The sequence below is a fragment of the Artemia franciscana genome, chromosome 5 (genome assembly GCF_032884065.1).
Source record: "Artemia franciscana chromosome 5, ASM3288406v1, whole genome shotgun sequence".
Classification (NCBI taxonomy): domain Eukaryota; kingdom Metazoa; phylum Arthropoda; class Branchiopoda; order Anostraca; family Artemiidae; genus Artemia; species Artemia franciscana.
The window spans coordinates 13958943-13974181 of NC_088867.1; the positions used below are offsets into that span (position 1 = coordinate 13958943).

General features: G+C 37.4%; 1 protein-coding gene across 2 annotated transcripts in view; it reads left to right on the forward strand.

Annotated features, from left to right (window-relative positions):
* The window catches only part of LOC136027003 (uncharacterized), a 164711-nt gene that overhangs the window by 90168 nt on the left and 59304 nt on the right, over positions 1-15239 (forward strand). The gene's annotated exons all lie outside the window — the stretch shown is intronic.

Sequence of the window (15239 nt, forward strand, 5' to 3'; positions counted from 1 at the left end):
ATGTTTTTAACTACGTAAAACTTGCGGATATACAACTATTCTTCGCGTGTCCCATGTGTGATAAATAGATTGTCAGGTTTACCGACTCTTGAACATGCAACATATAATTGTCTATGGGAACCCGTTCATCATTTGTGTCCCGGTGTCCCAGTCTGTAATTTCTCTTTGAGTGTCCCGGTCGTCATTTATATTCCCTGTGTCGCGGTCGTCATTTGTGTCCCGTTGTCCGGGTCTGTATATACATTCGTTTTTGAATTGGTCTTTTTTTAGTTTTTAGTTTTTTACCTTTTTTTAGTTTTTTTTTAGTTTTACTTCGTGATTCTGATGATTGCCCTTGAGTTTTGTTGATGATGATTGCTAATCGAACATTCCCTGTGTCCCCGTCGTCATTTATATACCCCTCTGTGCCCCCCGGTGTCCCCGTTGTAGGTGGTGTCCCTGTGTCCCGGTCGTCATTTATATTCCCTGTGTCCTGGTCGTCATTTGTGTCCTGGTGTCCCGTCTGTATATACATTCGTTTTTGAATTGGTATATGATGAAATAAATTTTTGCGTTTTTCTCCTTTTTTCTTTTTAGTTTTTTTTTGGGGTTTTTACCTTTTTTTAGTTTTTTTTCTTTTTTCTTTTTTCTTTTTAGTTTTTTTTGTAGTTTTTACCTTTTTATTTTTTTTTTAGTTTTGTTTTTCTCCTTTATTTCTCAGTTTTTTTCCTCTTTTTCTTTTTTTCTTTTTCAGTTTATTTGTTGTTTTTTTCTTTTTTAGTTTTTTTTATTAGTTTGTAGTTTTTTTTCTTTTTAGTTTTTTTGTAGTTTTTACCTTTTTTTTAGTTTTTTTTTATAGTTTTTAGTTTTTCTTTTTAGTTTTTTTTTTGTTAGTTTTTACCTAGCCAAGGTTCGAACCTGCAACCTCTCGGACCTAGAACCTGGAACATAACCTTGTTACCAACTCAGCTACTTCAGGCTTGAATACATTCGTTTTTTGAATTAGTATTTGATGAAATAATTCAGACGTCATATGCGGACAGACACACATACAACTTATTTATATATATATATATATATATATATATATATATATATATATATATATATATATATATATATATATATATATATATATATATCTATATATATAAAAATAAGTTGTCTGTCTGTGGATGTGTGGATGGATGTGTCAGGTGACGTCACCTGAAAAAACTGGATCAGGTGACGTCAAAACTGAAAAAACTAAAAAAAGGCAAAAACTACAAAAAAAACTAAAAACTAATAAAAAAATAAAAAAGCTAAAAAACTAAAAAAACTATAAAGGTAAAAACCAATTAAAAAACTAAAAAAAAACTGAAAAAACTAAAAAAAGGCAAAAACTACAAAAAAAAAACTAAAAACTAATAAAAAAAAGTAAAAAAGCTAAAAAACTAAAAAAACTAAAAAAACTAAAAAAAGGTAAAAACTAAAAAAAATAAAAAATAAAAAAAAACTAAAAAAAAGGAAAAAACTGAAAAATAAGCTAAAATAAAGGTAAAAACCAATAAAAAACTAAAAAAAAAGGAAAAAAACTAATAAATGACGACACTCAAAGAGAAAGCGACCAGGACAAAAGGAATGTTCGATTAGCAATCAACAAAGCACCGGGACACAGGGAGTATAAATGACGACCAGGACATAAGTAAAAAAAAAATACTATCTATATATAAAAATAAGTTGTCTGTGGATCTGTGGATCGTGGATCAGGTGACGTCACCTGAAAAAACTGGATCAGGTGACGTCAAAACTGAAAAAACTAAAAAAAGGCAAAAACTACAAAAAAAACTAAAAACTAATAAAAAAAATAAAAAGCTAAAAAACTAAAAAAACTAAAAAAAGGCAAAAACTACAAAAAAAACTAAAAACTAATAAAAAAGCTAAAAAACTAAAAAAACTAAAAAAAAGCAAAAACTACAAAAAAACTAAAAACTAATAAAAAAAATCAAAAAGCTAAAAAACTAAAAAAACTAAAAAAACTAAAAAAAACTAAAAAAAGGTAAAAAACTAAAAAAACTAAAAACTAAAAAAAACTAAAAAAGGTAAAAACTAAAAGAACTAAAAAAGAAAAAAATAAATGACGACACTCAAAGAGAAAGCGACCAGGACAAAAGGAATGTTCGATTAGCAATCAACAAAGCACCGGGACACAGGGAGTATAAATGACGACCAGGACACAAGTAAAAAAAAAAATTAACAAAACTAAAAAGAAGGTAAAAACTACAAAAAAACTAAAAGAAAAAAAAAAACTAAAAACTAATAAAAAAACTAAAAAATCTAAAAATCTAAATAAACTAAAAAAGAAAAAAAAAGGAAAAAAATAAAGGAGAAAAACAAAACTAAAAAACGAATGTATATACAGACCGGTACACCGGGATACAAATGACGACCGGGACCAGGGAATATAAATGACGACCGGGACACAGGGACACAACTACAACGGGGACACCGGGGGAAACAGGGGGATATAAATGACGACCGGGACAAAAAAACTAAAAAGAAAAAAAAACTAAAAACCTAATAAAAAAACTAAAAAATCTAAAAATCTAAATAAGCTAAAAAAGAAAAAAAAAGGAAAAAAATAAAGGAGAAAAAATAAACTAAAAAACGAATGTATATACAGACCGGGACACCGGGATACAAATGACGACCGGGACACAGGGAATATAAATGACGACCGGACACAGGGACACAACTACAACGGGGACACCGGGGGGGAAACAGGGGGATGTAATGACGACCGGGACACCGGGACAGGGAATGGTCGATTAGCAATCACCATCCACAAAGCTCAAGGGCAATCATTAGAATCATGAGGTATAGATCTGAATACAGATTGTTTTCCCATGGACCATTATATGTTGCATGTTCAAGAGTCGGTAAACCTGACAATCTATTTATATGCAAAGACAATGGGACAGCAAAGAATGTTGTATATTCGCAAGTTTTACGTAGTTAAAACCATATATATATATATATCTATATTCACAGGTGGGACATAGGACACAACTACAATGGCGCGTAACTATTATGGCGCGTAGCGACTTACGCGCGCGGGGGGGCTTGGGGGGGGCGCGAAGCGCCCCCACCAACTAGGTGTTGGGGTGGCGCGAAGCGCCACCCCAACAGCTAGTATATATATATATATACATTATATATATATATATAATATATATATAATATATATATATATATATATATATATATATATATATATATATATATATATATATATATATATATATATATATATATATATATATATATATATATATATATATATATAATATATATATATATATATATATATATATATATATATATAATATAGATATATATATATATATATATATATATATATATATGTGCGCACCCCAACAGTATATATATAAGAGTATATAGTATATATAGTACAGTATATACAGTATATATACAGTATATAGTTAAGTATATAGTACAGTATATATACAGTATAGTACAGTATATACTGTACAGTATATATATAATAAGAAAAGCCTCACCCTCAAAAGGCCCTGTCAAGATTGTTGCCTCTATTACGTTATAACAGACATAACACGTCATTTGTGTCCCGGTCTGTAGTTTCGTTAGTCGACAAACATGACGTCAGACGACAAACAACTTCATGACGACATACAGCTCAATCCTTATAATGACGTCAGTCGACAAACATGACGTCAGTCGACACACAAACATGACGTCAGTCGACAGACAGACAAATTGTCCCGGTGTCCCGGTCTGTAGTTTCGTTAGTCGACAAACATGACGTCAGACGACAAACAACTTCATGACGACATACATCTCAATCCTTATAATGACGTCACTCGACAAACATGACGTCAGTCGACACACAAACATGACGTCAGTCGACAGACAGACAAACAACTTATTTTTATATATATAGCTAGATATATATATTCTATATATATAAAAATAAGTTGTTTGTCTGTCTGTCGACTGACGTCATGTTTGTGTGTCGACTGACGTCATGTTTGTCGACTGACGTCATTATAAGGATTGAGCTGTATGTCGCCATGAAGTTGTTTGTCGTCTGACGTCATGTTTGTCGACTAACGAAACTACAGACCGGGACACAAATGACGTGTTATGTCTGTTATAACGTAATAGAGGCAACAATCTTGACAGGGCCTTTTGAGGGTGAGGCTTTTCTTATTCCACGCATTCTCATGATTCCAATGGATCTGCCTTTTCAACCTAAAAGATTGCAATTCCCAATTTGATTAGCATATTTAGTTTTCAGTCCAGAACCACTAAAGCTATTATGTAAATATCAAAAATATTTATGTTGTCTGAGCAATAATTTTTAGTTTTTATTTCAAAATAGAAAATTACCTGACAATTTTAGAATTATATCTATCTATATATATATAAATAAGTTGTCTGTCTGTGGATCAGGTGACGTCATGTTTCTGTGTCGGCTGGCGTCATGAAGTTAGTTGTCGTCATTTTTGCTATGACGGTGACGTCATTAAAGATATTTAAGACATATATGTTCACGTAGAAATCTATTAATGTTTAAGTTTAAAATGACTGATGAACTTACAATGGCAAAAGCCGATGAAGATGCTCAAAGAGTCTATGCCAAAAAACTTGCTGCTGATAGAGAAAGTCAGAAAAGAAAGTGTGCCGAGGAATCAAAAGAACAGCAAGGAAACAGGCTTGAGGCTAAAGAACGCAAAACTGCGCAGCTAGATGAAGATCCACCTGGACAGCGAGAGTCAAAACATATCAAAACTGAAAATGATAGCGATGATGATTGGGTTTGGGATCTTGACTTGGATAAGGTCATCAATGCCTACCAGATTTTAGTTAAAAAAACAGAGGTTCGGCGACATGTATTTCATAGTGAAGCTGAAAAATAAAGAAGAAAAAGAAAACTGAAAAAAGAAAAATGTAAAAAACTAAAAAATACTAAAAAGAAAAAACACTTAAAGAGAAATTAAAGATCGGGACACAAATGACGACCGGGACAGAGGGAATATAAATAACGACCGGGACACTCAAGGAGAAATTACAGACTGGGATACCGGGACACAAATGACGACCGGGACACAGGCAATATAAATGACGACCAGGACAACAATGGCAACACCCGAGGAAGCTGCTCAAAACGAATGTATTCACGCCGAAGTAGCTGAGTTGATATCTATATATATAAAAATAAGTTGTCTGTCTGTGTGTCTGTCTGTCTGTCAGGTGACGTCATGTTTCTGTGTTGACTGACGTCATCAAGTTAGTTTTCGTCATTTTTGCTACGACGGTAACGTCATTCAAGATATTTAAGACATATGTTCACGTAGAAATCTATTAATGTTTAAGTTTAAAATGACTGATGAACTTACCATGGCAAAAGCCGATGAAGATGCTCAAAGAGTCTATGCCAAAACACTTGCTGCTGATAGAGAAAGTCAGAAAAGAAAGCGTGCCGAGGAATCAAAAGAACAGCAAGGAAACAGGCTTGAGGCTGATAGAGAAAGAAAGAACAGAAAGCGTGCCGAGGAATCAAAAGAACAGCAAGGAAACAGGCTTGAGGCTGATAGAGAAAGAAAGAACAGAAAGCGTGCCGAGGAATCAAAAGAACAGCAAGGAAACAGGCTTGAGGCTGATAGAGAAAGAAAGAACAGAAAGCTTGCCGAGGAACTACCAGAGCAACGCGGAAGCAGACTTGCTGCTAAAAGAGAAAGTGAAAAAAGAAGGCGTGCCGAGGAATTACAAGAACAGCAAGAAATCAGGCTTGCTGCTGATAGAGAAAGTAAGAAAAGAAAGCGTGCCGAGGAATCACAAGAACAGCAAGAAATCAGGCTTGCTGCTGATAGAGAAAGTAAGAAAAGAAAGCGCGCCGAGGAATCAGAGCAACCTGAAAGTTATCGCCTGGCATTCAGGTACAACCCAGTCGATGATTATAGCTTGAGTAGATGTGTTCAAATCGGGACAATGTCTAAAATTTGTCCCTATTGCAAGGCCTTGAAATTCAATGGTGAAACAATGAGAACGTGTTGCGCCTCAGGGAAAGTTAAACTTCCTCTATTGGCTGCATCACCAGAGCCATTGAAGACTTTCCTTACTGGAACTACGTCAGATTCTAAGCGTTTTTTGTCACAAATCAGAAAATACAACTCATGTTTCCAAATGACGTCGTTTGGAGCCCAAATCGAAAATCCAGATCAATTTATGTCTACTTTCAAAGTAAAAGGGCAAATTTATCATAGAGCAGGGTCCCTTCTACCATTCTCAGGCGAGAATCATAAATTTTTACAATTGTACTTCATCAGTGATAGAAATTCTGAATTGAATGCACGTTGCGAAATTTCTCCCAACGTTGAAACGACAATCGGTTCCCAATTGCAACATCTTTTCCACGAAAATAATAATTTAGTGCGTCTGTTCAAAACAGCCATCGATTTGATGCCTACTGATACGCATAAAATTGTTATTTCCGCTGACAAAACGCCTCCTGGCCAACATGTGCGTAGATACAATGCTCCAACTATCGACGAAGTGGCAATCGTTATGGTCGGTGATCAGTGTTTACCTCGAGATATTATTCTTCATAAGTGAAACGCTCAGTTGTTAAGAATTGCTGAAACTCATCGATGCTACGATGCCCTACAATATCCTATCATTTTTTGGGATGGAGCCGACGGCTATCACTTTAATATTAAATTGATGAATCCAGCCACTAACAAAGAAATGAATAAGAAATGCAGTGCAATGCATTATTATTCCTATAGACTAATGATTCGGCAGGATGAAGAAAATTATATTTTAAAATGCCGTGAATTGTTTCACCAATTTGTCGTTGATATGTATGCTAAAATTGAATCAGAACGTTTGCTATATATCCGCCTGAATCAGACCAAGCTCCGCTCTGAACAATACATTCATTTGCGAGATGCAGTTATAAATGACGGTAATACCACAAACGTTGGAAGATTAACAATTTTACCTTCGTCATATGCTGGCAGTCCCCGTCATATGCATGAATATGCTCAAGATGCTATTGCGTATGTTCGTCTCTATGGTCGTCCAGATTTGTTTATTACATTTACATGTAATCAATCTTGGGACGAGATACTGCAGCTTTTACTTCAAGGACAATCGGCGGTTCATAGGCATGACATTACGGCCCGTGTCTTCCGGCAAAAGTTGAAATCACTGATAAACTACATAGTAAAACTTGAAGTGTTTGGGTCAGTGCGATGCTGGATGTACTCAGTGGAATGGCAAAAACGAGGTTTGCCACACGCACATATACTAATCTGGCTACATAAAAAAATTACTTCGAACGAAATTGATGATGTGATTTCCGCTGAAATACCTGATAAAAATGTCGATAAGGGGTTACATGATATTATTGTAAAAAATATGATACATGGACCTCTCAGTGCACTGAACGAAAATTCACCATGCATGGCCAAAGGAAGGTGCACAAAGCAATATCCTCGAATTTTAGTATCAAACACAATTACTGGCAAAGATGGTTACCCACAATATAGAAGAAGATCTACTGAAGATGGCGGTAAAACAGCAATAATAAAGAAGCGTAACGGTACCACCATCGAAGTAGATAACCAGTGGGTTGTTCCATATTCCCCATTATTATCAAAAACATTTAATGCACACATAAACGTTGAATATTGTAACTCCGTAAAGGCAATCAAATACATATGTAAATACGTCAACAAAGGCAGTGACATGGCAGTTTTTGGCTTGCAGCCCGAAATCAAAGATTTCGACGAAATCGTACAATATCAGGCTGGAAGATACATAAGCAGTAATGAAGCTGTTTGGCGAATTCTTTCATTTCCGATACATGAACGTAGTCCAGCTGTTGTTCACTTAGCGGTACATTTACAGAATGGTCAACGTGTTTATTTCACGGAAACCAACGTGCAACAAAGAGTCCTGAATCCACCGGATACAACATTAACAGCTTTTTTTTCGCTTTGCAAAAATGATTCTTTTGCAAAAAAACTGCTGTATACTGAAGTGCCTTCGTATTACACGTGGAATACTAAAAATAAAGTATTTGAACGTCGAAAACAGGGTAAGTCAGTCGACGGCCAACCTACCATCTTCAAAGATACCACGATAGGAAGACTACACCGTTCACCCCAATCAACATGAATGCATCTTTCTACGCCTGCTTTAGGTGAATGTACCCGGTCCGACATCCTTTGAGTATTTGAGAACTGTAAACGGTACTATACATGACACTTACCGTAGTGCATGCCAAGCTCTGAATTTATTGGAGAATGACCAACACTGGGATAACTGCATCAATGACGCGTGCGAAACGTCAACTCCAAGTCAAATTCGTGCATCGTTTGGCATCATTTTAACAACTTGCTCTCCATCAGCTCCTACAGAGTTATGGGAAGAATATAAGTCAAAAATTTCCGAAGATATACTCCATCGAAAACAGTTAGAGACGTCAGATATGACTTGTGATTTTACATCAGAAATTTATAACTACACTTTAGTTATTATAGAAGATTTGTACGTACGTATGGCAAACAAACCTCTTCAGGATTTGGGAATGCCTTCACCTAACCGTATCGCTGCTGTTTCGACATGTGTAGAATTGGATCGTGAACAAAGTTACAGTACGAGTGATCTATTGTCGTATGTACAAAATAACATTTCCAAGTTAACGTCGGAACAAAAAGACTTTTTGGATGCGCCAGGAGGTACTGGTAAAACATTTGTGATAAAACTGATTCTGGCATCAATTCGATCAAAAAATGATATAGCGTTGGCAATTGCGTCGTCCGGAATAGCCGCAACATTGCTGCCTGGTGGAAGAACTGCTCATTCCGCTTTGAAATTGCCTCTGAATTTGCATTCTACAGAAACTCCCACGTGCAATATTTCCAAATCATCTGGGATGGGTAAAGTATTGCAGCAATGCAAACTTATTATTTGGGATGAGTGCACAATGGCACACAAAAAATTGCTCGAGGCTCTGGATCAATGCTTGAAAGATTTGAGAGGGAAGTCGAAACCCTTTGGCAGCACATTAATATTGCTTGCGGGAGATTTCAGGCAAACATTACCTATAATACCTAGATCAACTCCTGCAGACGAAATGAATGCTTGCCTGAAAAATTCTAATTTATGGGCACACGTAAAAATATTAAAATTAACTACAAATATGCGTGTCCGATTGCAAAACGATGACTCTGGTCAAACATTTTCAGATCAATTGCTGGCAATTGGAAACGGAAAGCTCCCAGTAGACTCAATTTCAGGACGTATACAACTACCTGCTGATTTCTGTAATTTAGTGACGTCCAAAAATGAATTGATTGAAAAAGTATTTCCGAATATTCTAAAAAATTATAAAAATAATAAATGGCTAAGTGAAAGAGCGATTCTCGCACCCAAAAATATAGACGTCCACGAAATCAACAATATTGTTTTGACCAAGATCCGAGACCAGGCAGTCCTTTACAAGTCAGTCGACACAGTTTTGGAACCAAATGAAGCGGTTAATTATCCATCTGAATTTTTAAATTCCATAGATCTTTCAGGGTTTCCACCACACGTGCTACAACTAAAAATAGGCGTACCAATAATACTTTTAAGAAATATAAACCCACAAAAGCTTTGCAATGGCACTCGACTTGCCGTAAAAAAAAAACAATGGAAAACCTAATAGAGGCCACAATCTTGACAGGGCCTTTTGAGGGTGAGGCTGTTCTTATTCCTCGCATTCCCATGATTCCAACGGATCTGCCTTTTCAATTTAAAAGATTGCAATTCCCAATTCGATTACCATTTGCAATCACCATTAACAAAGCTCAAGGTCAATCATTAGAAAAATGTGGTATAGATCTTAGTACTGATTGTTTTTCCCATGGACAATTGTACGTTGCATGTTCGAGGGTCGGTAAACCTGACAATCTATTTATATGCAGCGACAATTGGACAGCGAAGAATGTTGTATATTCGCAAGTTTTACGCAGTTAATTTGTATTGCATCTATCTATCTATCTATCTATCTATATAAAAACGAGTTGTGTGTATCCATGTTTGTTTGTTTGTAAAAAGAGCGTTTGCATATGACGTCATTATTAGTACATACGGCTTTGTATATGCACAGACAATGGGAAAGCCAAGAATGTTGTATATTCGCAATTTTTACGTAGTTTGAAACACATATATAAATCTATCTATATTCACAGGTGGGACACAGGGACACAACTACAATGGCGCGTAACTAATATGACGCGTAACGACTTATGCGCGCGGGGGGGCTTGGGGGGGGGGGGCGCGAAGCGCCCCACCAACTAGGTGTTGGGGAGGCGCGAAGCTCCACCCCAACAGCTAGTATATATATATATATATATTCACTGGTGGGACATGGGGACACAACTACAATGGCGTGTAACTAATATGGCGCGTAACGACTTACGCGCGCGGGGGGCTTGGGGGGCGCGAAGCGTCACCCCAACAGCTAGTATATATATATATCTATATATATATAAATAAGTTGTCTCTCTGTGTGTCTGTCTGTCAGGGGACGTCATGTTTCTGTGTCGACTGACGTCATGAAGTTAGTTGTCGTCATTTTTGCTATGACGGTGACGTCATTAACGGTATTTAAGACATTTGTTCACGGAAAAATGTTTAATTGTAAAATGACTGAAGAACCTACAATGGCAACAGCCGAGGAAGCTGCTCAAAGAGTTTATGCCAAAAAACTTGCTGCTGATATAGAAAGTAAGAAAAGAAAGCGTTCCGAGGAATCACAAGAACAGCAAGAAAACAGGCTTGCAGCTGATAGAGAAAGTAAGAAAAGAAAGCGTGCCGGGGAATCACAAGAACAGTAAGAAAACAGGCTTGCGGCTAAGGAACGGAAAACCGCGCAGTAGATGAAAATCCACCTGGACAGCGAGAGTCAAAATATATCAAAACTGAAAATGATAGCGATGATGATTGGGTTTGGGATTTTGACTTGGATAAGGTCATCATTGCCTACCATATTTAAGTTAAAAAAAACAAAGGTTCGTCGATATGTATTTCATAGTGACGCTGAAAAATAAAGAAGAAAAAGAAAACTGAAAAAAGAAAAAAGGTAAAAAACTAAAAAAAAAACTAAAAAGAAAAAACACTCAAAGAGAAATTACAGACCGGGACACAAATGACGACCGAGACAGAGGGAATATAAGTGACGACCGGGAACCTCAAAGAGAAATTACAGACTGGGACACCCGGACACAAATCACGACCGGGACACAGGGAATATAAATGACGACCGGGACACAGGGACACAACTACAACGGGGACGCCGGGGACACAGGTGGAATATATAAATGACGACCGGGACACAGGGATTGTTCGAATAGAAATTACAGACCGGGGCACAAATGACGACCGGGACACAGGGAATATAAATGACGACCGGGACACTCAAAGAGACATTACAAACTGGGACACCGGGACACAAATGACGACCGGGACACAGGGAATATAAATGACGACCGGGACACAGGGACACATCATTAGAATAATGAGGTATAGATCTGAATACGGATTGTTTTTCCCATGGACAATTATATGTTGCATGTTCAAGAGTCAGTAAACCTGACAATCTATTTATATGCACAGACAATGGGACAGCGAAGAATGTCGTATATTCGCATGTTTTACGTAGTTAAAAACATATATTTATATCTATCTCTATTCACAGGTGGGACACAACTACAATGGCGCGTAACGACTTACGCGCGCGGGGGGGCTTGGGGGGTGCGAAGCGCCCCACCAACTAGGTGTTGGGGTGGCGCGAAGCGCCACTCCAACAGCTAGTATATATATAAATATAAATAAGTTGTCTGTGTGTGTGTGGGTCTGTCGGGTGACGTCATGTTTGTGTATTGACTGACGTCATGTTTTCGACTGACGAAATTACAGACCGGGACATCGGGACACAAATGACGACCGGGACACCTGCACTTAGGGGATATAAATGACGACCGGGAAACTCAAAGAGAAAGCGACCGGGACACAAGGAATGTTCGATTAGCAATCACCATCAACAAAGCACCGGGACACAAATGACGACCGGGACACAGTGAGTATAAATGACGACCAGGAAAGTAAAAAAAAAACTAAAAAACTAAAAAAAAGGTAAAAACTACAAAAAACTAAAAAGAAAAAAAACTAAAAACTAATAAAAAACTAAAAACTAATAAAAAACTAAAAAAGCTAAAAAACTAAAAAAAGGAAAAAAAATGAAAAATAAAGGAGAAAAACAAAACTAAAAAAAAATAAAAATAAAAAACAAACTAAAAAACGAATGTATATACAGACCGGGACACCGGGAAACAAATGACGACCGGGACACAAGGAACATAAATGACGCCCGGGACACAGGGAATATAAACGACGACCGGGACACAGGGACACAACTACAACACGTAACTAATATGGCGCGTAACGACTTACGCGTGCGGGGGGGCTAGGGGGCGCGAAGCGCCCCCACCAACTAGGTGTTGGGATGGCGCGAAGCGCCACCCCAACAGCTAGTAGGGAATATAAATGACGACCGGGACACTCAAAGAGAAAGTGAGCCGGGACACAAGGAATGTTCGATTAGCAATCATCATCAACAAAGCACCGGGACACAAATGACGACCGGGAGCCAGGGGGCACAGGGGAATATATAAATGACGACGGGGACACAGGGAATGTTCGATTAGCAATCACCATCAACAAAGCTCAAGGGAAATCATTAGAATCATGAGGTATAACTAAAAAAATTAAAAAAAGGTAAATAACTAAAAACTAAAAAAAAAAACCAATTCAAAAACGAATGTATATACAGACCGGGACACGGGGACACAAATGACGACCGGGACAGAAGGGATATAAATAACGCCCGGGACACTCAAAGAGAAATCACAGACTGGGACACCGGGACACAAATGACGACCGGGACACGGGGTATATAAATGACGACCGGGACACAGGGACACAACTACAACGGAGAAGCCGGGGGCGACACAGGAATGGTCGATTAGCAATCACCATCAACAAAGCTCGAGGGCAATCTTTAGAATCATGAGGTATTGATCTGAATACGGATTGTTTTCCCATGGACCATTATATGTTGCATGTTCAAGAGTCGGTAAACCTGACAATCTATTTATATGCACAGACAATGGGACAGCAAAGAATGTTGTATATTCGCAAGTTTTACGTAGTTGAAAACATATATATATATATATATATATATATATATATATATATATATATATATATATATATATATATATATATATATATATATATACTAGCTGTTGAGGTGGCGCTTCGTGCCACCCCAACACCTAGTTTGTGGGGGCGCTTCGCCTCCCCAAGCCCCCCGCGCGCGTAAGTCGTTACGCGCCATTGTAGTTGTGTCCCTGTGTACCACCTGTGAATATAGTTAGATATATATATATTTTTAACTACGTAAAACTTGCGAATATACAACATTCTTGGCTGTCCCATTATCTGTGCTTCATATTCGACTTTGATTTCATCTTTTTAAATAAGCTGACATCTTTTAAAAGAAATCGTCAGACTCAAGCTTAACTGACATAGTCTGGCCAGTTTATTCGTGCCTTTAAAACCATGCTACCTTATAATAAATGCATAGTCAACATCAACGGGGAATCCTGGGAGGATCCCAAAAAGTGTTCGGATCTTACTTTAACAGTTGCGCTGGAAAAAAGCTCCTAAGTGGTGAGAAACGGCTTCAGTTGCGGTTTTATCAGTTTTGATATACCATCCGTCGTTAACGGGTCTCACGCTGCAAACTGATTCATGCCCAGATGATGGATTGAGGTCAGTTGTACATTTAAGTAGATTAGAAAGCTCTGAAGGCACTTCAGACACAATAACCGCAGCATGAGTATTAGTTGCTGATGTAGATTTGGGTAACTGGGGGAAATACATCTGATATTCGTCAAGTTTCCTTGACATTCGAACAACCATTTGTTGCAGTTCATTAAACTTTGTAAATAAAGAAGCATACGCCTTGACGGGGATAGAAATGGCACCTTGGTTGGTCGCTTTATCACAAATATGGGCACAATAAATTCATTGCTATCAAGAGTTCTTAACAGAGAAATAATGTCACCAAGAATATGTACTGAGTAACCCGATTGAGGTGCACAAATTTCTCACTATACAGTTTTAGCCCCTTTGTTTGCATTCACTTCCAAAAACTCTAGATCATGTCTTTTGATAACATACTCCCCAATTTCGTTCAGCAAGTTCTTTTGGATAAAATTCAGCACCAAAGAGTGTAAAGTTCTGGTATTTTGCCCATGTTTAGCATTTCTTTTGCAAATCACCGCAAAGAGTAAACAGGTATTGTCAATTCAAATAACTGCGGGAAATTACCGTAATAAACTCTACCTTGCAGGATAATGTGATCATAATCGACAACTATCTCTTAATTGTTCGGTAAAATATACTTTGAAAGCCAGGTTATACTTCCTTAATATTTGAAAAGCGTTATTGAGCCAATACATTTTGAAAAGAAACTGCTGAAGAAATTAGTTCGAACTATCAAACGATAACTCACTGATAGAAATGCATGAAATATAAAATTTATCAAACACTTTAAAAAGCAAGAGCACATTCAAATCGTAGTTGGGAAATTGGAGTGTGAATGTTAAAATTTGAAAAATTTGTACAGTTTTATTCCACAATCAGATTTACTTAGAGTATATATTCAATAGGAAGGACATAATAAGAATAAAACTAAGAACATGATACGCACCGATTAAAGAATCTGCCCATTGTCAAAAAGATAAATCCATCCAAATTATTCATCATTCATGAAAAATGACGTTGTTCGTTTGTGCAAAAGGCTCGTTGCTTCGTTGCTCAGTTTCTTCACTGACACACTAGACTCCTATTTTAGCCGAATGGTTAGTACTCCTGGCTTGAAATCCCGAGGCTAGGGGCTCGAGTCCTGGTCTCGCTGATTCTTTAGTTTGTGTGCGTCGGTCAATGGTTTGACCCTGTAAGCTCAGCCAGAGTCGACCCAGCTCTAAATGGATACCTGGAGAAATCGGGGGTAAACACGGGAAGCGTCAGATGATTTGTCCCCAACCACGCATTGCTCTCTCAGCCAAAGGTATTGAATCAGGAGTTTGGTATCTGCGCAACGCAGATCATTGGTC